Source organism: Lathyrus oleraceus, chromosome 5, assembly GCF_024323335.1.
Source record: "Lathyrus oleraceus cultivar Zhongwan6 chromosome 5, CAAS_Psat_ZW6_1.0, whole genome shotgun sequence".
NCBI classification, from domain to species: domain Eukaryota; kingdom Viridiplantae; phylum Streptophyta; class Magnoliopsida; order Fabales; family Fabaceae; genus Lathyrus; species Lathyrus oleraceus.
Window position 1 is genome coordinate 521,233,647 of NC_066583.1, and position 22,973 is coordinate 521,256,619.

Below are 22,973 nucleotides of genomic sequence, written 5' to 3' on the forward strand. Positions count from 1 at the left end.
TATGAATGAATAATCAACCATCTGAGGGTTTGCAGTGCATTAGGGTTTCCTAATCCTTCAAAGAGCTTGAGCATTATCTTGGTTGCAAGGATATGTTACCATCATCATGGTTCTATCATCATCCAGGGCTTTATTGTGCATGCTCTAGTTCCTTTGGATTAGGGTTTTGACCTCAGGTCAACCCTAATCATTGACTTTCTTCCAGCCAGGGTTTCTCAAGGAGAGGAGGATTCTATTGGGATGAGGATCGTATGATCATTATATTGGGCTTGTATAAGTTGGGGTTTCATTTCTGAGCCATTTCCCCAAGTGGTAGAGGCTCAAGCTGATCAGAGCATGGCTAGGTCATCTGAGGACCTATACAGTCAACGGTGCAAGAGCTGAGGGCTAGGAGGTGGAGAAATGAGTCCCAACACTTCATTCATGTCCAAAAGATGTTTATTCATCATGCCAAACATCTATCTTGAAGATTTTGAAGCCCGATCAAAAGTTTCCAAAAATGGAAAGTGACCTGTAATTTCAAGTTTCCAAAAATGGCAAGTTTTTGGACCACATTCAACTTGATTTTACATCATCAAAGAAGCTTCAAATGAATTTTTGTTGAACATGAAAGTTGAATATATTTCTATCCTATTTCCAAAAAGTCCTATTTCATGGATTTATGATGAATTGTTGAGAAGTTATGGCCAAATGATCATGAAGTATGCATGGAACTTCAAAGTGGCATAACTTTTGGCTCAAAACTCCAAATGAAGCCACTCTTTTTGCAAAATTCTTGTCTTGACCAATGCTTTCTAAATCTATCATTGCATTGCATGAAAAAGGTTCACATAATCATGTGTTCATTCATATGCATTTTGAAGGGAAATTGGGGAATTTAAATTTGGTGCAAGCTACAAGCCTAATTCCAATCCCATTGTGTTCATTAGGTGATTTTGAGTGAATGTGAAGCATTGTATGCTACTGTTCACGTGTGAATTAGGCCATGCACCACACACTTTTCCAAATTTGCAAAACACCTCTCATTACACTAATCTTAATTAACCAAGTTCATTTGTGATTAGCATGGTGATTAGTGAATGATATAAAAGCTTTATTGTAACAGAACTTGGCATAATCACCATTTCTAGATCTAGAATTTGCTTTTCCCTCCAAAATTTTCTCTCATTGGAATTCAATTTTTCTCCACACAAATACACATTTTCTTCATAGATCCTTCATCATCATGGAGTTTTGAGCAAGATCCATACATTTTTCGTGGCAATTGAGCAAGGTTTGGAGCTGTACAAGTGCATGAACACTTCAATGGAAAGTTGAAATTAAGCAAGATCCAAGTGCTTTCATCCATCAATTTTTGCACAAAGCTTGTTTAAAAGGATATTGGAGCAGATCTGGAGGCTTAGGAAGCTTGAATACACTGTTTTTCATCACTGCCATTCTAGGTTGGTGAAAATTCGAACCTCGTTATTCTTCATTTTATTGCCATATTATTGTAGAGCTTTTAATGCTGAAGATGTTGATGCCTTTAGATTTCGTTTTGGTTGAGTTTTGAGAGAGATACGATGAATTGAAGTTTTGGTATGCAAAATGTTTTTCATCGATTTGCATTGTTCATGGAGTTATAGACTTAGATGATGGTAGATCCATGTTCCTTGCATCAAGACGGTTCGAACGGTATGCTTATTACGTAATTCTGCAAATTTTCATGGCGGAGCACCGCCTGTCTCGCCGGAGAAGACGGTTGCTCCGCCGTCTGGTATGAACTTAGGGTTTTAACACCAAAACGGCGTCGTTTTGTCCATACGCGCTCATTGACTGGCCAAGCCTCGGTTCGATTCTGGCAGCGTGTGGTTTTGTGAATTTTAGTTGAGCGCTCCATTGACCTTACCGTCCCTGGTTCGATCCTCTCCCTGGCATGTTTTCTTGTTTTATTTTCCAGTGCATTTGTGAACCTTGATGTCCCCTGTTCAATCCTTGACTATGGCCGTTTCCATTTTAATTCATAATTTCATTTTCCATTATTCCATATTAATTCATTTTATTTTCATTCAATTTCCAAAATTCATAACAAATAGAAAATTAATCCGAATTGAATGCAATTTTTTTTCACTTGTTCATCTTGATGTCTATTATTTTGAGATGTGATTTTCCTGATTTTAGCATTTCTGGATTTTCAAATATGCTTGGTTGTTTGAACTTGATGCAAATTGACATGCTTCATTCCATTGATTGTGAAATGCTCATTGATTGTCCAAATGGCTTGAAATTTTGCATGTTTGATCCCCTCTCATGTTGTGACTTTTTGGCTTTGATTTGAGGTTTTTATCATTTTCCATTTCTATTTTGAATGTATGGTGTGACAATTTGTGTCACACATTTGGATGATGCTTTTGTTCATTTTCATTGATAGGTCATTTAAGCTCTTCTGATTCCAATTTTTTGCATGATGCTTGTGTTTAACATGTTGAGCTTGTATATAAAGTTTCATATCATTGGGTTCAGTTCTGATTTAATGTGCATTTTCTCATTTGAATGTCCAATTGTGATCACCATTGTGTGCCTTTGCCTTAGCATGACCATTAGATGGATTTGCCTTAGGATTTGAGTTTGGTCCTTTTTAGGACATGTTCTTACTTGAATAAATGTGCTTCATGTTGAATATTGGTTGCTGTTTTGACTTTTTGCTTTGCCTTTGACCCTAGTCTTGGTACTAGTGGTTTGTACTCATCTTTTGAGCTTTGTATTTCAGGTTCAAGCTATTAGCTCTAGTGGTTGATGCAATCTCATGACTTGAGATGCAAATTTGCTTTATCCACTAACCTTTGTTGTGTTGTAGGTTCCTTGGTGATGAACTCACTTGAGTTGTTGAGTTGTTGACTTGCCTTGTGTGCATATTGGTTGTAACACTGTTGACTGTTTGTTGGATTTGTCTGAATGTGAATATTGACTTGTTTGACTTTCTTACAGGTACTTTAGTCGCTTTAGCTCATTGCTTGAGCTTTGCTTTGCTTGTGGTTGGCATACCACCTAGGTAATCATCTTCTAACTCCATGTAGTCTGGAAGCCCTGTCGTTTCTTTTGGCAGGCATTTGGCTGAAGTCCTCCTTAAGAGGCAATGACTGTGATTGTTTATATTTGTGCCATGTACTTCAAGTCCTCCTAAGTGAAGAGGCAATTGGCAGATAGAAGGGGCTAGTAGCCAGTCCCCTGCTAATCGTTTGAGTCGTCCATTATGCTCGCACTACGTGCTGATGCTATTGGACACGTCCCCCAGATCTTGTACAGTGTCAGTCAAGTGGAGTAGGGTCCCTCATTCTGGACCCCCACGTTTTCATTGGTTCAAGCTCACCCAGGCCCGGGTTAAGAGCTATGAGGTCTTATCCTCATTACCTTTCATCTGCTCACCCTGACGGTCAATATCAGTGATTAAGAGCCTCATCATACCCTTCCAGTTGGCTTGTTTGTCGAGGTTGATATGACCCCTTGACTAAAGCCCAGCCTTGTATGAGCCGCTTGTTTGCATATAGTGTGTGGTACCTGTTCACCTGTGATGTTTACTTGCTGTTTATTTGTTGTTTCAACTTGCTTCCTGTGCGAGTTAGGTTCTGTTTAGATACCTCAACCTAGGGCCATTGTGGATTGCATGGCAACTATTAGGCTCGAGTCAGTCTCCCTTTTAGTTTGTTATTCCCCGGTCTCTAGTTAGGAGAAAGTTTCTCCCTTGTGAAGGGGAACTACATCGCCCTGATCCTCATACCAGATGAGGTACGTAGGCAGGAGATCGTGCGAGATCTCTTCGAGCACCCTTTTTTTCTTTTTCAACCCTTTTGCTTTGTGTGTGTGTTTGGAGTCTGATGTAAGCCCATCGATTGGCATTCGGATTCCCGTTTGTTGTTGTTTGTTTGGAGTCTGATGTAAGTCCAGCTATTGGCCTTCGGGTTCTTGTTTGTTTGTTTCGGAGTCAGATGTAAGACCATTGATTGGCTATCTGTTTCCTGTTTCTTTTATGGAGTTGGATGTAAGACCAGCGATTGGCATTCCGTTTCCTATTTGCGTTTGTGTGGTTTCTTTCGACGTCTCAGCGTCTTCTTTCAGCATTTTGTTTCGGCGTGCGTTAGCCGAACTACGGTAGCTCTGATTCTCATTCCAGATGAGATATGTAGGCATAGGATGCGATATCCTAGCGAGCCCGTTTCCCATTTCCCCGAACTACATCGACTCTGATGTTTGTTTCTGACAAACTACGTAGGCCCAGGATGCGACATCCTGCCGAGTCCCCTTCATCCGTCTTCTTTCGCCTGTGTTTTGTTCCAGTTTTGTGCAGTTTTTGAGCAGTTATTTAGCAACCTTATTCTATTCTTTTGAGCGTGGATCCCGTCGAGTACAACAGACGTGAGGGGTGCTAATACCTTCCCCTTGCGTAACCGACTCCCATACCTTGTAATCTCCGGTCGTAAGACCATTCCTTTCCAGGTTTACTTCGAGCGTTTCCTTTCCCTCCTTTGGGATAAATAACGCACGGTGGCGGCTCTGTGTTTTTTTCCGCCGGTTGTTTTTCGCGTTGCGACAGCTGGCGACTCTGTTGGGGACTACAAAGAAGTTGACCTCTTGCTGGTCCATCTTCCCTAAGCGAGTCAATCCTAGCGCTCTCTAGGATAGTTTTGGTTGCTTATGCTGCTTTATTTATTGCATTTATGATTATTACACTATGATTGTATATATTCGCATATATGTTTGCATGCATCATGTTATCACTGTGCTGGATTCTTTACAGGTTGGTTCCTCTGATTTGGGGTGGGTGTTCTGAGTGGGGCTAAAACCTAGGCCCGAGTATACACCTAGGATTAGCGTGGTCTCACGTTCCTCACATGTTGGGTTGACATGATTGTTGCGACGTGACATACCACAAGCCGGACGAGGTTCTTCTGAGAGGGCTCTTCCTTGTGGAGTTTCCACTATGGTTGAGTTTTATCTCTTTGGAGCTGTTGACTTCGGTGACCGTTCTTTCCCGGATCTTTGGTTTAGATGATCTTATGAGAGCTGCAACGGCACACCCGAAAGGGCAAACCCGTTGAGTATCTTGTCCGATTGTCGAGATCATTATCCGCCTTTGGATGACCTGATTAGAATTCACCTGTGAGGGGAGGGTTTGATTCCTACAGTACAGGTTCTATCAGTGATTCTGTGATGGTGACTTTGGTCCGGTTCTTGATCTGGGTCCTATTTATGAGTTGGATTTATGGATTTATTTCTGAGACGCCGGAGTTCTGTTTGTGGTATTTACCAGTGGGGATCCGTTTATTTCAGGATTCCCTGGGTTGCTATAGATGATTTTGTTGCTATCAGATCAATGGTTTTTCCAGTGATGATGGTGATATATCCTCAGGTTCCGTTTATTTCGGGACCCCAAGGCGGATTTGTGGTTACTCAGTACCTCAGATGGTTATGATCAATTCAGAAACCGAGATTCAGTACAGTTGATGTTCAGATGACTTGGAGGATGGCACAGTGCATTACATTCATACATCAACATCATTCCCATTTGGAATTTATTTGCATCTAACTCATGTTTATCCATATGCAGGGTACATTCTTGATTGAGATCCTGGTTGAGAGGCATCCCTGTTCCAGATATGAGGACCGACTTGAAAGCTGATGTTGTTTATAGTTTCTTTGATCCTGAGATTCGTGGGTTGAAAAATATGATAGCATTGATCACGCCTGACCATGTGGGGATGTTCCGTGAGACTTATGGTGGTATTCGGAAGATGGTTTACATGCTCACAGATGAGGATAGGGGCGCCATCCATACTCTTCTCCAGTTTTATGACCCGGGTTTGAGATGCTTTGTTTTCCCGGATTACTTGTTGGGACCTTTGATGGAGGACTATGCCGGCATCCTGGGTATTTAGATCAGAAACCAGGCTCCTTTCTATGCTACTAAGGAAGAACCTGATGTGGGTGAGATCTCTCGCGCTCTTTATTTGAGCCAGGAAGTGACTAAGGGAGGTTTGAAGGAGAAGGAAAAGTTGCCCAGTTTTCACTTGAGTTTCTTGGAGGCTAAAGCCAAGGAGCATGTTGTTCTGGGTGATTGGAAGTCTGTCTGTGCTCTGCTTGCGGTGAGCATCTATGGAATCATCTTGTTCCCTAATCAGAAGAACTTTGTATACATTAATGCCATCCGGGTGTTCGCTCAGAGGAATCCCATTTCTACCTTGGTGGGGGATGTCTATTACTCCGTCCATAATCGGAACGAGAAGCGGCGTGGGGGATTGATCAGATGTTGTGCTCAACTTTTGTACAAATGGTTTGTGGGGTATTTTCCTACCAGAGGTGCCTTTGTTCTTCTTGACCATACTGTCAGCTGGGCAACCAAGTTGATGGGTTTGCGAGCCAAGGACATAGCTTGGACTCACATCGATGAGGCTGGACGAGATTTCATTTGCAGCTGTGGGAGTTTTCCTAATGTGCCTCTTATAGGAGTTCAAGGGTGTATCAGTTATAACCCGACGCTTCTTAAGAGACAAAGGGGATTTGCTATGGAGGTTCCTCCTCTCGAGTATGAGATTCAGGACTCTTGTTACTTCCCTGTTGAGAGTAACCGAGCAGCATTGGAGATAGTGTCTGAGGCGTGGCGTAATATTCAAAGGAAAGGCAAGATTCCTTTTGGTAGAGCTAATAGTAGGTATTTTACTCTGTTTGATGATTGGCTCAGAAGGAGAGTTGAGCTCACTCGACTACCATTTCCTGTGGGTGATCCTTGGTATCCGTTGATTGAGGAATCTCATTCTTCTGTCAGTATGGAAGAGTTCCTAGAGATGAAGAGGGAGAGAGATCAGCTGCATGCAGAGAAGACTGAGTTGGAGATGAGTGTTGCTAGGATTCAAATGGCTAATCAGGAAATCAAAGGAAAAATAGAAGACCAGTATAAGAGACATGCTCTTGTGGTGAAGCGTTTTGAGATAGACACCGCTTATTATGGCAAGATCAACCAAGCTTTAGAGTCATCCACGAGGGAGCATGACATTACCAAGGAGAAGTTGGCTAGAGCTTTGAAGTTCATTGAGGATGAGAAGAGGAGACAGATCCTTGTGAAGACTCAGAGGGAAGCTAGAGCCAAAGTTCTTGCCACAGAATGGGAAGCGGAGAAAGCGAAGATTAGGGCTGAGAGAGATCATTATCTTGCTGAGAGGGATCATTATTTCCGACAGATGAAGATTCACCAGAAGGAGGTGGGAAGACTGCAGCAGCAGAACACTGAGCTCAGGTTCGCCGTGAAGTTTACTAAGATGGTTGATGATGCAGAGCCGTCTGTGGGACCTTCTTCAGTGTAGACTTTTATTGTCATGTGTGGATTATCGTCAGGCCTGTTGACGGAATTCACTTGCTTGTATTTTCTTTCTGATTCTGGAGAATTACACTGTTGGTTTGTATTAAACATGATGTATGACTTTTGCACGTATAGTGCACTTTTGATATACAGTGGTTATTATCAGTCAATGATTGATCTTCAAGCTTTATTTGCTTTTTCTGCGCACTCACATAGCACACACATGGTTGGGTGATATCTTTGCTAAATCATAATTCTTTGATCTATATGGTGAAACCAAATGATTGATGCCAAATTGTTGCTGTCAAATTATTATCTGTCTCGATGAAACCAGGATTGAAAGACAAAGTGTTCCTCATGTGGATAGACATTGCATTCATGCATGAATCATAATAACTTGTCTTCTATTTTACAGGTGTCGGTTTCTAACGTGTTTGATTGTTACAGGAATCATTGCTCGCGCACGTAGAATCATTCCCTTGCACGTAGCACGTCCACACAGATACCCTACCAGGTGCAACAAATCCAAACTGATGGATACATCCAACGCAGATATTCTCGAGCTAAAAGAGAAGATGGGAGAGCTGATCAATGTTATGCAAGGGTTCGCCTTGGGGCAGAAGGCACTGGTTGAGAAAGTGGAGAAGCTTGAGCGGGCTTCTGCTGCCAACAATGGCAATAATCTTGAGGGGGTCTCCAACAACGGTCTCGGCGGTTCTAGGGATGGTGGTGATCCCAGAAAGAAGACGACTATTGCTGGTGTGGTAATCAACAATGGTGGTGGGTTTGGTTTTGCTGCCGGCGGTGGGCCCGGTCCTGTAGTCAATAATGTGAAAGATAGTATGTTTCCTCCTTTCTTTGGGGCCGAGGAGGATAGAGAAGAAGACCAGTTCTCGGTACTGAATGAGCAATTTGGTCAGTACGGTGTTCAACCACCAAACAAAGAAATTCAGGTGCTAGCCGAGAAGATCAGGGCTCTAGAAAGCTATGCTACTCCGGGGGTTGTCAACATGTTAAACATGGGGTTAGTTGAGGGGATTGTGATCCCGCAGAAGTTTAAAGCGCCTGCGTTTAATAAATACAATGGGAGTTCTTGCCCGGAAACTCATCTCCAGGCTTTCGTCCGAAAGATTTCTACTTATACAATGGACCAGAAGCTTTGGATGTACTTCTTCCAGGACAGCTTGTCTGGTGGGTCTCTGGAATGGTATACCAAATTGAGATCTTCGGATGTCAAGAGCTGGAAGGATCTTGGAGATGCATTCTTTAAACAGTATCAATTTAATGCTGACATGGCTCCTAGCCGTACCCAGTTGCAGGGTATGTCTCAGAAGCCTAGTGAAGGGTTTAAAGAATATGCACAGAGATGGAGGGAGTTGGCGGCCAGAGTTTAACCTCCATTGGTAGACCGGGAGATGTCTGATTTGTTCATGGGTACCCTTCAAGGGATTTTTGCTGAAAGAATGGTGGGATGCCCGGTTACCAACTTTACAGACATTGTAGTGGCGGGAGAAAGAATTGAGAGTTGGTTGAAGCTGGGGAAGATACAGGGTAGCGCTTCGTCGTCTGGATCGAAGAAGCCCTTTAGTAATGGCCAGCGAAAGAAGGAGGGTGATACAAGTGTTGTGTATGCCTAGAGGGGACACAGTAGGGATCGTTACTACCAGCACACTGCTGCGGTAACCATTCCTGCTGATAATCAACATGCACAACAACAACAACAACATCAACATCAACAACAGCAACAACAACAGCAACGACAGCCATTTCAACAGAGACCACAGAGGGTCGGGTATCAGGTGAGAGGGCGAATGACTAATCGTCAATTTGATAGGCCGCCTGTGACATACTCATTCTTGTTGAAGAAGTTAAAAGATTTGGGGTTGGTCCAACTGAGGACGTTGGCTCCGTTGAGACCTGATCAGAGGCCTGCCAACTATGATGAGAACGCCAAGTGCGAATTCCACTCTGGTGCCCCTGGACACAATGTAGAGAATTGTAAAGCTTTTAAGCATGTTGTCCAGGATCTGGTGGACTCTAAGGCCATCAATTTTGCACCATCGCCAAATGTTAATGTTAATCCCATGCCCGCGCATGGTCAGATGGGGGTGAATGCAATTTCTGAGGATGGGAGAATAATTGGGCTGATGAATATAGATCAGTTGAAGACTCCGTTGGCTGAGGTCAAGAGGCAGTTGTTGAAGAATGGGGTCTTTCTGGGGTGTGATAGTTGTTGTGCTGCTTGCACCGTTGCCACTAATGGGTGTGTTGTATTGAGGGAGGTTGTCCAGAGAATGATGAATGAAGGAAGTCTCAGATTTGAGAAAGTTGGTTTGGAGAAAGAGGATGTCTCCATCATAACCATATATTTTGATTCGATCCATTTGTCAGCACCGGCAGTTGCAGCTCCAGTTACCATCACGGTACCGGGGCCTATTCCTTATGACAACGACGATGCGGTGCCGTGGGATTATGGTGGAGAGGTTTATTGTAATGGGGAGAAGCAGGAAGATCACGCTGCAGGTGAAACCACCGTTTCAAAGGTGGATAATGCCGGACCCAGTGGTTTCACTCGCAGTGGAAGGTTGTTTGCACCTGACACATTGAGGAGTGGGGAGGGAGAAAAAGAAAAGAAAGATAAGGCCGAGGCTTTAGCCAGGGCAAGAGGGAAGCAGGTGGTGAGCGAGGGTACTCCTGTAGTGACACCGGCGCCTGGTGGGTCGGAAAAAGAACTTGATGATGAAGCTGAAGAATTTTTTAGGATCATCAAGAAGTCTGAGTATAAGCTTGTTGACCATTTGCAGCAAACGCCGTCTAAGATTTCGATCCTGGCATTGCTGTTAAGCTCCGAGGGGCATAGAGAGGCTTTGTTGAAAATATTGAAAAGAGCCTATGTCCCGCAAGAGATAACGATTAATCAGCTGGAGACAGTGGTGTCTAATGTTAATGCCAGCCATGGGCTGGGTTTCACTGATCTTGATCTGACTGTAGATGGGCGTAATCACAATAGGGCATTACACATTACAATGGAGTGTAAAGGAGCAGTGTTCTCGCACGTTTTGGTGGATACCGGCTCGTCGCTCAATGTGTTGCCGAAGAAGGCCTTGGCAAAGTTGGACTGTGAAGGATTGGTTCTGAGGCCAACTGATTTGGTGGTGAGAGCTTTTGATGGTTCAAAGAGGGCTGTGTTTGGGGAAGTGGAGCTCCCTGTGAAGATCGGACCCGAGGTGTTTAAGTCCGTATTTTATGTCATGGATATTCAGCCGGCATACAGTTGCTTGTTGGGTCGATCATGGATACATGCTACTGGGGCAGTGACTTCGACTTTGCACCAGAAATTGAAGTATATCTGGGACGGGCAGGTCGTAACAGTCTGCGGAGAGGAGGACATCTTCGTCAGCCACCTATCATCGTTCAAATATGTTGAAATGGACGGTGAGATATTTGAGACGCCGTGTCAAGCATTCGAAACCGTCAAGGTGGAGAATGCCCTTTTTGCTAAAGAAGAGAAGAAGCCGTCCATTTCTTCGTATAAGCAGGCCGCCGAGGTGGTGAAGAGTGGAGAAGCCCCAGGCTAGGGAAGGATGATGGATATCGCCGCCAAGAAAGACCGGTTTGGGGTTGGTTATCAGTCGGGCCGAGGCTCGTCTGGACAGGGCAGAGGACGTCGTCAGCCGTTCACGTTCACCAGTGCTGGAATGTTAGATCTAGATCACATCTGTATGGTAGGTGAAGAAGCTGACAGTGACTGCGAGCTTGATCAATGGATAAAACTGTGCGTACCAGGGATGGAGATCCAGAACTGGAAGGCCGAAAAGATCATCACTGTCACTCTACGTGAAGAGTAATATTTCCTGTTTTTCAATTCTGACTGCATGAAAGCCATACGTTTTGCCCGAAACGTAATGGTTCATTGTAAGGGCCACCTCATGTGTTTCATTTTGCAATATTTGCATCATTAATAAAAGGATGTTTTTCATTAAAAGCGGTGTTCCCTGTTTTTCGTTTATTTTTGCATTTTAAAAAATAAAAATAAAAAATGGCAATGTTTGTTTTCACTTTCCTTTTAACTTGTCTCGTCTCGACTCTAAAGCAATGCATGAATCAACATTCATGCAAATGCGATGATTCTTCGGATCTCATTGATAATAATCCTGTTACACCCTCATATGACTTCGACAATCCGATCTATCATGCCGAAGAAGAAGACGAAGAAGAAGGCGAAGAAGATTGTGAACTGCCGGAGGAATTAGCCAGATTGTTAAAACAAGAGGAGAAGGTGATTCAGCCGCATGAGGAGCAAGTTGAGATTGTGAATCTGGGTACCGAGGAGGTCAGGAAAGAAGTGAAAGTTGGGTCTGCTTTGGAGGTAAATGTTAAGAGCAGAATGGTAGCGCTGTTGAAAGAGTATGTCGATATCTTCGCTTGGTCTTATCAAGATATGTCAGGGTTGGATACCGATATCGTTGTGCACAAGTTACCATTGAGAGCAGATTGTCCTCCAGTGAAGCAGAAGTTGCGCAGAACTCGACCCGAGATGGCCATGAAAATTAAAGAGGAGGTGCAGAAGTAGTTGGATGCTGGTTTCCTCGCTGTCACTAATTATCCGCCTTGGGTCGCGAATATTGTGTCGGTCCCGAAGAAGGATGGGAAGCTGAGAATGTGTGTGGACTACCGGGATTTGAACATACCTAGCCCGAAAGATGATTTCCCATTACCTCACATCGATGTGTTGGTAGATAATACAGCTCAATTCTCGGTGTTTTCCTTCATGGATGGCTTTTCTGGCTATAATCAAATTAAGATGTCGCCAGATGATATGGAGAAAACAACGTTCATCACACCGTGGGGCACTTTCTGCTATAAGGTGATGCCATTCGGTCTCAAGAATGCCGGTGCAACCTATCAGAGGGCCATGGTGACTTTGTTTCATGATATGATTCATCATGAAATTGAATGTTATGTTGATGACATGATAGCAAAGTCCCAAACAGAAGAGGGGCATTTGGTAGATTTAGCCAAGTTGTTTGACCGGCTGAGACAATTCAGACTGAGGTTGAATCCGAACAAGTGCACTTTCGGTGTGCGGTCCGGTAAGTTGTTGGGGTTTATTGTAAGCGAAATAGGAATCGAGGTTGATCCTGCTAAAGTAAAAGCAATACGAGAAATGCCTGAACCAAGAACAGAGAAAGAGGTTCGTGGTTTCTTAGGTAGATTGAACTACATTTCACGGTTCATATCTCATCTAACAGCCATGTGTGAACCCATATTCAAGTTGTTGAGAAAAGATCAAATGGTCAGGTGGAATAATGATTGCCAAGCGGAATTTGAAAAGATAAAAGAATATTTGCAGGAGCCTCCGATTCTGATGCCTCCTGTGGAGGGATGACCGTTAATTCTGTACTTGACGATCCTCGAGGGGTCTATGGGGTGTGTATTGGGGCAGCATGACAAGTCTGGTCGAAAAGAGCATGCGATTTACTACCTTAGCAAAAAGTTTACCGATTGTGAAACAAGATATTCACTGCTCGAGAAAACTTGTTGTGCTTTGGTATGGGCTGCTCGCCGACTGAGACAGTATATGCTGGTTCATACCACTTTGTTGATTTCCAAGATGGATCCGATCAAGTATATCTTTGAGGAACCAGCATTGACCGGACGGGTTGCGAGGTGGCAAATGATTTTGACTGAATATGATATCCAGTATACCTCTCAAAAAGCAATCAAGGGGAGTGTATTGTCTGATTACCTCGCCCAGCAACCCATTGAGGATTATCAACCGATGAAGTTTGAGTTCCCTGATGAGGACATCATGTTTCTCAAATCGAAAGATTATGAGGAACCAATCCCGGAGGAGGGGCCTGACCCTGAATCCAAATGGATTCTGATGTTTGATGGGGCCGTTAACATGAATGGTAGTGGAGTTGGTGTTGTTTTGGTTACGCCGAAAGGATGTCACATTCCTTTTGTTGCACGGCTAACGTTTGAATGCACCAACAATGTGTTTTAATACGAAGTTTTCATCTTGGGGATTGAAGAGGCGATTGATTTGCGGATCAAGAATTCCATACCGGGATTATACGAGGAGATTGTTGACGTTCTTCACCAAGGTAGAATTACACCATGTGCCGAGAGAGGAAAATCCTTTGGCAGATGCTTTGGCCACTCTGGCCGCCTTGATTAAGGTGCATTGGTGGAATCACTTCCCTAATGTTGAGGTGGGACGTCTGGATAGACCGGCTTATGTGTTTGCTGTTGACACATCGCCTGATGATGAGAAGCTGTGGTACTATGACATTAAGCGGTATTTAGAGACCCAAGAATATCCTGAGGGAGTATCCAAGAAAGACCGAAAGACTCTGAGGAGGTTGGCTATGGTGTTCTATCTGAACAAGGATGGGGTTTTGTACAAGAGAAATTTCGATTGGGTTTTGCTCAGATGTGTTGATGATAAAGAAGCAAGCCAATTGATGAAAGAGGTGCACGAGGGGTCGTTCGGTACCCATGCCAGTGGTAATGCAATGGTGAAAAAGCTGTTGAGGGCTGGATATTATTGGATGACGATGGAGGCCCAATGTTTCAACTTCGTGTGGAAATGTCATAAATGCCAGATTTATGCTGACAAGGTGCACGTACCTCCAAATTCGTTGAGCTTAACGTCGTCTCCGTGGCCGTTTTCTATGTGGGGCATTGATATGATCGGAAAGATTGAGCCTACGGCTTCGAATGGGCACCGGTTCATATTAGTGGCTATTGATTACTTCACCAAGTGGGTGGAAGCAGCCTCTTATGCAAACGTGACGAAACAGGTTGTTGCCAGATTTCTGAAAAAAGACATCATTTGCAGATATGGGGTTCCTGAGAGAATCATTACTGATAATGGTTCTAATCTCAATAACAAGATGATGGCAGAACTGTGCCGGGAATTCAAAATCGAGCAACACAATTCTTCTCCTTATCGTTCGAAGATGAATGGGGCGGTCGAGGCAGCTAATAAGAATATAAAGAAGATTGTGCAGAAGATGGTCGTGACCTATAAGGATTGGCATGAGATGTTGCCGTTCGCATTGCATGGGTATCGAACTTCGGTGCATACATCTACTGGGGCAACGCCTTTCTCGCTTGTGTATGGGATGGAAGTCGTGTTACCGGTTGAGGTTCAGATTCCTTCGTTGAGAGTCCTGATGGACGTGAAGTTGAAAGAGGCTGAGTGGGTAAGGACTCGGTATGAAGAGTTGAGCCTGATTGAGGAAAACAGGCTGGCGGCCATTTGTCATGGGCAGTTATACCAGCAGCGGATGAAGCGTGCTTTTGACCGAAAAGTGCGACCCCGATATATCATGTGGGTGATATGGTGTTGAAAAGGATCCTTCCTCCTCAAAACGATTGTTGGGGAAAGTGGACACCCAATTATGAGGGTCCATTCGTGGTCAAGAAGGTTTTCTCTGGCGGAGCCTTGTTGTTGACGACCATGGATGGCGAGGATTTTCCATCCCCTGTGAATGCGGACGCAGTTAAAAAATACTTCGTATAAAGAGACCTGTTGGACGAAAAGAATAAAATAGTCCAGGAAAAAATGGGCATCCCGGCGAACCAAAAAAAAGAAATGAAAAGGTTGGGGCAAAAATTAGGGATAAAAAAGAAAAAAACTGTACACCCGGCAAGTCGAAAACCCCACAAGGGCGGCTTGGGCAAAAAAGGGTATCCCGGTGGACTGAAAACCCGAAAGGGCGGTCCAGGAAAAAGAGGGATTGAAACGAACAACTGCGTCTAGCATGATCGTTTGTGTTTTGGTTAAGACACGTGGATAATCCCCGACAGGGATCGGTTGGAAGCGTCTTGTTCAGAAGGCAGAAAGCGCGGAGAGTCTTAAGGACATATGGGGTGTAACCGAGTTGGAACTCGATGAGATCACGGTTTCTCATTGCCATTAGGATAGATTTTCCTTTTGTGCGCAATTACCTCTTTTCAGGGATTGCTTCCTGTCTATTGCTCAGTTATGAGCCACCTTTTTCAATCAATAAAATGCATATTCAGTCAAATAATTTTGTTTTTGTTTTCATTACCGCTTTGATTGCAAAAACATCTGTTTATTTTGATAAAGAATCGTTGCATTTTGAAACATAGGGATCCCTTCCAATGCATGTTCATAAGATTCAAAGCCTGAAATCTTATTCGGAAGGTTGAGTGACCCAGGTGTTGAAATCTTGGCACGCCTGGGGCACGTTGTTATCTAACGATCTCTTTTGCAGGTGCTGTAGATATTTTCACTCACTTGCAGGTTGTGATGTGAAGCTTTTGACAAAGAGATCCCCGTGGAGTCCAATCAGGGACAAGGGATTGAAGAATGGTGAAAAGACGGTGAAAGAATGGCGACGATCCTGGAGGATTAATCAAGAAGATTCTTCAAAATCTCAAAAGTGGAAAGTTGATACTCTGGTTAGAGGATGAACGCTAGTTCGGCGAGTCGACAGGTGTTCCATGTCAATATTCCGTATTTTCCCTAGCAGGGTCGGGATTGTTATCTCCCTAGCGGGTTTGAGATCGGTGTTTCCTCGGCAGCCAGGTCTGAGGGTTGTTGTTTCCCTTAGCATGATGGAGCTTGTTAGTTCCCCAGCAAGTCGAAGATTATTGTTTTCCCCGCAGAGTGCGTTGGTGGTTTCTTCCCCAGCGAAGTCCCCAAGCGGATCGGGTTCGGTGGAGGTCATCCCTGGTGAGGGTGGTCCTTTCCCCAGCAGCAGTGCTATTCCCCAACAGGGTGGAGATTGGAGCGATAGCGAGTTCCTCATCAGAGTGCCTCGAGCTCCCTAGTAGAGTTCCCTGAGGGGGATACTTTTTATGCATTCATCATTTAGAGAAGCATAGCATATTGCATACCTTATTGCGTAGCATTTCCATGGTAATGGAGCATTACGCTGAAAAAATAACTCATGCATAAGCATTGCAAGCATTAAACTAGTCTCAAGCCGTGGTTACCGTTTGAGAATTGGTTTAGCTGGTTGGAAGATCAGCATCAGCATTGCAAGTATCAGTTAGTCTCGAGCCGTGGTTACCGCTTGAGAATTGGTTTAGCTGGTCGGTGAAGATGTTACTCGAGCCGTGGTTACCGCTTGAGAGTTGGTTTCGCCGGATGGAGAAGATGTTACTCTGAGGAGTTTAGCATCATGACGTTAGAGCAACAATGTTCCCCAGTAGTGCGATATTGGAGGAAAATTTTCCGTCGAGCAAAGATGGAAATAAAGGTCAAAGAACGTTACGTGATCAGTGCGAAAATCGAAGAATGGAGAAAAGGTAGTGTTGCGGAATTTTCTGGAGAACGGGGTTCAGATGGAGATTGGAGTTGAAGATTATATCTGGGATGAGGTCCTCAGGATTGTCTTCTGATCATGTGTCACCTTAGACTTTGGCGAGGCCAACAGAAGGTATCTTCGGAGGAAGAAATGCACATGATTACCTTCCTGTTGAGGAGGTGTACCCTCTGATATGTCGCCATCAGAATGGTGTTTTGGTGTTATTTCCAGCGTTGCCCGCGGAATTATCACAAGAAAATGGAGGACGGGGTTCAAATGGAGAGAAGGAAGTGCTAGGCATTTTCTGGAGAACGGGGTTCAAATGGAGAGAAGGAAGTGCTGGGCATTTTCTGGAGAACGGGGTTCAAATGGAGAAAGGGAGACACGGGGTGTTTTCTGGAGAGCGGGGTCCACATTGACGATCGAGAGTTATCATCAGGCGACTGGGGTTCAAATGGAGAACGGGGTTCATGATTTGGCAAACAAGAGTAATATGAAGTGTCGGGGTTCAAATGCGGTGATCCGGGGTCATCCGCGCGAAAGAAAATAAGTTTTGGGGTTCAAGGAAAGCAAAAAAATAATAAATCAAAATCAATCAGAAAGTTTTGGGGTTCAAGAAAAGCAAAAAATATAATAATAATCCTCAGCGGAGCGTAAATTGTTCGTCTGTTCTTGGTATTCAATCACTCTTCACTCTGATCATCTGAAAGTCGAGGCTGTTCAAATCGACAGGTTCACAGTGGATTGAATAGGGGCAGCTGTAACACCTCAAAATTTGCCCTCCTCTTCTTAGGACTAGTTTAGCATATTGCATTTCATGTTTTAGGACATTAGGCATTTGCATTGTTGCATATCATTTGAAAATAAGAAAGTCATCCTCCAAAGTCTTTTTCAGAAGATGGAGAGGTTAAGTGGTTCAAGCTTGGGGGTCTCTATGAATGAATGATCAATCATCTGAGGGCTTGTAGTGCATTAGGGTTTCCTAATCCTTCAAAGAGCTTGAGCATTATCTTGGTTGCAAGGATATGTTACCATCATCATGGTTCTATCATCATCCAGGGCTTCATTGTGCATGCTCCAGTTCCTTTGGATTAGGGTTTTGACCTCAGGTCAACCCTAATCATTGACTTTCTTCCAGCCAGGGTTTCTCAAGGAGAGGAGGATTCTATTGGGATGAGGATCATATGATCATTATATTGGGCTTGTATAAGCTGGGGTTTCATTTCTGAGCCATTTCCCCAAGTGGTAGAGGCTCAAGCTGATCAGAGCATGGCTAGGTCATCTGAGGACCTATACAGTCAATTGTGCAAGAGCTGAGGGCTAGGAGGTGGAGAAATGAGTCTCAACACTTCATTCATGTCCAAAAGAGGTTTATTCATCATGCCAAACATCTATATTGAAGATTTTGAAGCCAGATCAAAAGTTTCCAAAAATGGAAAGTGACCTGTAATTTCAAGTTTCCAAAAATGGCAAGTTTTTGGACCACATTCAACTTGATTTTACATCATCAAAGAAGCTTCAAATGAATTTTTGTTGACATGAAAGTTGAATATATTTCTCTCCTATTTCCAAAAAGTCCTATTTCATGGATTTACGATGAATGGTTGAGAAGTTATGGCCAAATGATCATGAAGTATGCATGGAACTTCAAAGTGGCATAACTTTTGGCTCAAAACTCCAAATGAAGCCACTCTTTTTTCAAAATTCTTGTCTTGACCAATGATTTCTAAATCTATCATTGCATTTCATGAAAAAGGTTCACATAATCATGTGTTCATTCATATGCATTTTGGAGGGAAATTGGGGAATTTAAATTTGGTGCAAGCTACAAGCCTAATTCCACTCCCATTGTGTTCATTAGGTGATTTTGAGTGACTGTGAAGCATTGCATGCTACTGTTCACGTGTGAATTAGGCCATGCACCACACACTTTTCCAAATTTGCAAAACACCTCTCATTACACTAATCTTAATTAACCAAGTTCATTTATGATTAGCATGGTGATTAGTGAATGATATAAAAGCTTAATTGTAACAGAATTTGGCATAATCACCATTTCTAGATCTAGAATTTGCTTTTCCCTCCAAAATTTTCTCTCATTGGAATTCAAATTTTCTCCACACAAATACACATTTTCTTCATAGATCCTTCATCATCATGGAGTTTTGAGCAAGATCCATACATTTTTAGTGGCAATTGAGCAAGGTTTGGAGCTGTACAAGTGCATGAACACTTCAATGGAAAGTTGAAATTAAGCAATATCCAAGTGCTTTCATCCATCAATTTTTGTACAAAGCTTATTTAGAAGGATATTGGAGCAGATCTGGAGGCTTAGGAAGCTTGAATACACTGTTTTTCATCACTGCCATTCCAGGTTGGTGAAAATTCGAACCTCGTTATTCTTCATTTTATTGCCATAATGTTGTAGAGCTTTTAATGCTGAAGATGTTGATGCCTTTAGATTTCGTTTTGGTTGAGTTTTGAGAGAGATACGATGAATTGAAGTTTTGGTATGCAAAATGTTTTTCATCGATTTGCATTGTTCATGGAGTTATAGACTTAGATGATGGTAGATCCATGTTCCTTGCATCAAGACGGTTCGAATGGTATGCTTATTACGTAATTCTGCAAATTTTCATGGCGGAGCACCGCCTGTCTCGCCGGAGAAGACGGTTGCTCCGCCGTCTGGTATGAACTTAGGGTTTTAACACCAAAACAACGTCGTTTTGTCCATACGCGCTCATTGACTGGCCAGGCCTCGGTTCGATTCTGGCAGCGTGTGGTTTTGTGAATTTTAGTTGAGCGCTCCATTGACCTTACCGTCCCTGGTTCGATCCTCTCCCTGGCATGTCCCCTGTTCAATCCCTGACTATGGCAGTTTCCATTTTAATTCATAATTTCATTTTCCATTATTCCATATTAATTCATTTTATTTTCATTCAATTTCCAAAATTCATAACAAATAGAAAATTAATCTGAATTGAATGCAAAAAAATTTCACTTGTTCATCTTGATGTCTATTATTTTGTGATGTGATTTTCCTAATTTTAGCATTTCTGGATTTTCAAATATGATTGGTTGTTTGAACTTGATGCAAATTGACATGCTTCATTCAATTGATTGTGAAATGCTCATTGATTGTCCAAATGGCTTGAAATTTTGCATGTTTGATCCCCTCTCATGTTGTGATTTTTTGGCTTTGATTTGAGGTTTTTATCATTTTCCATTTCTGTTTTAGAAACATGAATGTATGGTGTGACAATTTGTGTCACACATTTGGATGATGCTTTTGTTCATTTTCATTGATAGGTCATTTAACCTCTTCTGATTCCAATTTTTTGTATGATGCTTGTGTTTAACATTATGAGCTTGTATATAAAGTTTCACGATCATTGGGTTCAGTTCTGATTTAATGTGCATTTTTTCATTTGGATGTCCAATTGTGATCACCATTGTGTGCCTTTGCCTTAGCATGACCATTAGATGGATTTTCCTTAGGATTTGAGTTTGGTCCTTTTTAGGACATGTTCTTACTTAAATAAATGTGCTTCATGTTGAATATTGGTTGCTGTTTTGACTTTTTGCTTTGCCTTTGACCCTAGTCTTGGTACTAGTGGTTTGTACTCATCTTTTGAGCTTTGTATTTCAGGTTCAAGCTATTAGCTCTAGTGGTTGATGCAATCTCATGACTTGAGATGCAAATTTGCTTTATCCCCTAACCTTTGTTGTGTTGTAGGTTCCTTGGTGGTGAACTCACTTGAGTTGTTGAGTTGTTGACTTGCCTTGTGTGCATATTGGTTGTACCACTGTTGACTGTTTGTTGGATTTGTCTGAATGTGAATATTGACTTGTTTGACTTTCTTACAGGTACTTTAGTCGCTTTAGCTCATTGCTTGAGCTTTGCTTTGCTTGTGGTTGGCATACCACCAAGGTAATCATCTTCTAAATCCATGTAGTCTGGAAGCCCTGTCGTTTCTTTTGGCAGTCATTTGGCTGAAGTCCTCCTTAAGAGGCAATGACTGTGATTATTTATATTTGTGCCATGTACTTCAAGTCCTCCTAAGTGAAGAGGCAATTGGCAGATAGAAGGGGCTAGTAGCCAGTCCCCTGCTAATCGTTTGAGTCTTCCATTATGCTCGCACTACGTGCTGATGCTCTTGGACACGTCCCCCAGATCTTGTACAGTGTCAGTCAAGTGGAGTAGGGTCCCTCATTCTGGACCCCCACATTTTCATTGGTTCAAGCTCACCCAGGCCCGGGTTAAGAGCTATGACGTCTTACCCTCATTACCTTTCATCTGCTCACCCTGACGGTCAATGTCAGTGTTTAAGAGCCTCATCATACCCTTCCAGTTGGCTTGTTTGTCGAGGTTGATATGACCCCTTGACTAAAGCCCAACCTTGTATGAGCCGCTTGTTTGCATATAGTGTGTGATACCTGTTCACCTGTGATGTTTACTTGCTGTTTATTTGTTGTTTCAACTTGCTTCCTGTGCGAGTTAGGTTCTGTTTAGATACCTCAACCTAGGGCCATTGTGGATTGCATGACAACTATTAGGCTCGAGTCAGTCTCCCTTTTAGTTTGTTATTCCCCGGTCTCTGGTTAGGAGAAAGTTTCTTCCCTGTTAAGGGGAACTACATCGCCCTGATCCTCATACCAGATGAGGTACGTAGGCAGGAGATCGTGTGAGATCTCTCCGGGCACCCTTTTTTTATTTTTCAACCCTTTTTCTTTGTGTGTTTGTTTGGAGTCTGATGTAAGCCCAGCGATTGGCATTCGGATTCCCGTTTGTTGTTGTTTGTTTGGAGTCTAATGTAAGTCCAGCTATTGGCCTTCGGGTTCTTGTTTGTTTGTTTTGGAATCAGATGTAACACCATTGATTGGCTATCTGTTTCCTGTTTCTTTTGTGGAGTTGGATGTAAGACCAGCGATTGGCATTCTGTTTCCTATTTGCGTTTGTGTGGTTTCTTTTGACGTCTCAGCGTCTTCTTTCAGCGTTTTGTTTCGGCGTGCGTTAGCCGAACTACGGTAGGTCTGATTCTCATTCCAGATGAGATACGTAGGCATAGGATGCGATATCCTAGCTAGCCCGTTTCCCATTTCCCCGAACTACGTCGACTCTGATGTTTGTTTCTGACAAACTACGTAGGCCCAGGATGCGACATCCTGCCGAGTCCCCTTCCTCCGTCTTCTTTCGCCTGTGTTTTGTTCCAGTTTTGTGCAGTTTTTGAGCAGTTATTTAGCAACCTTATTCTATTCTTTTGAGCGTGGATCCCGTCGAGTACGACGGACGTGAGGGGTGCTAATACCTTCCCCTTGCGTAACCGACTCCCGTACCTTGTAATCTCCGGTCGTAAGACCATTCCTTTCCAGGTTTACTTCGAGTGTTTCCTTTCCCTCCTTTGGGATAAATAACGCACGGTGGCGGCTCTGTGTTTTTTTCCGCCGGTTGTTTTTCACGTTGCGACACTGGGAGCACAACTTCCATGCCATAAACAAGTGAGAAAGGGGTTGCCCATGTTGAAGTGCAGATAGATGTACGATACCCATGCAAAGCAAATGGGATCATCTCATGCCAATCCTTGTAGGTCACAACCATCTTCTGAATGATCTTCTTGATATTCGTATTCGCAACTTCAACATCCTCATTCATCTTAGGTCTGTAGGGAGAAGAATTATGGTGTGCAATCTTGAAGTCTTTACAAAGAGCTTCCACCATATTATTATTCAAGTTAGATCCATTATCAGTAATGATCTTACTTGGCACACCATAACGGCATATAATCTAATTCTTGATAAACCTTACAACAACTTGCTTTGTTACATTCGCATGCGATGCCGCTTCAACCCACTTTTTGTAGTTAATAGCCACTAGAATGAAACTATGTATGTTTGAAGCTTTAGGCTCAATCATGCCAATCATATCAATTCCCCACATGGAGAATGGCTATGGAGAGGAAATGACGTTCAACAGTGTCGGAGGAACATGAATCTTATCTGCATAAATTTGATACTTGTGGCATTTCTTCATAAACTTTCAATAGTCAGATTCCATTGTCAGCCAATAATAACCTGCCCTCAATATCTTCTTTGCCATAGCATATTCGTTGGAATGAGTACCAAAAGAATCTTCATGGACTTCAATCATCAATAAGTCTGCTTCGTGTCTATCCACACATATGAGCAAAACCATATCGAAGTTTCTCTTGTAAAGCACAACGCCTTTCAGGTAAAAGTTGCCAGCTAATCTTTTCAAAGTCTTCTTATCTTTTAAACATGCCCCAGGTGGGTAAATCTGACTTTGGAGAAAACACTTGATATCATAATACCATGGCTTCTCATCTTTAACTTCT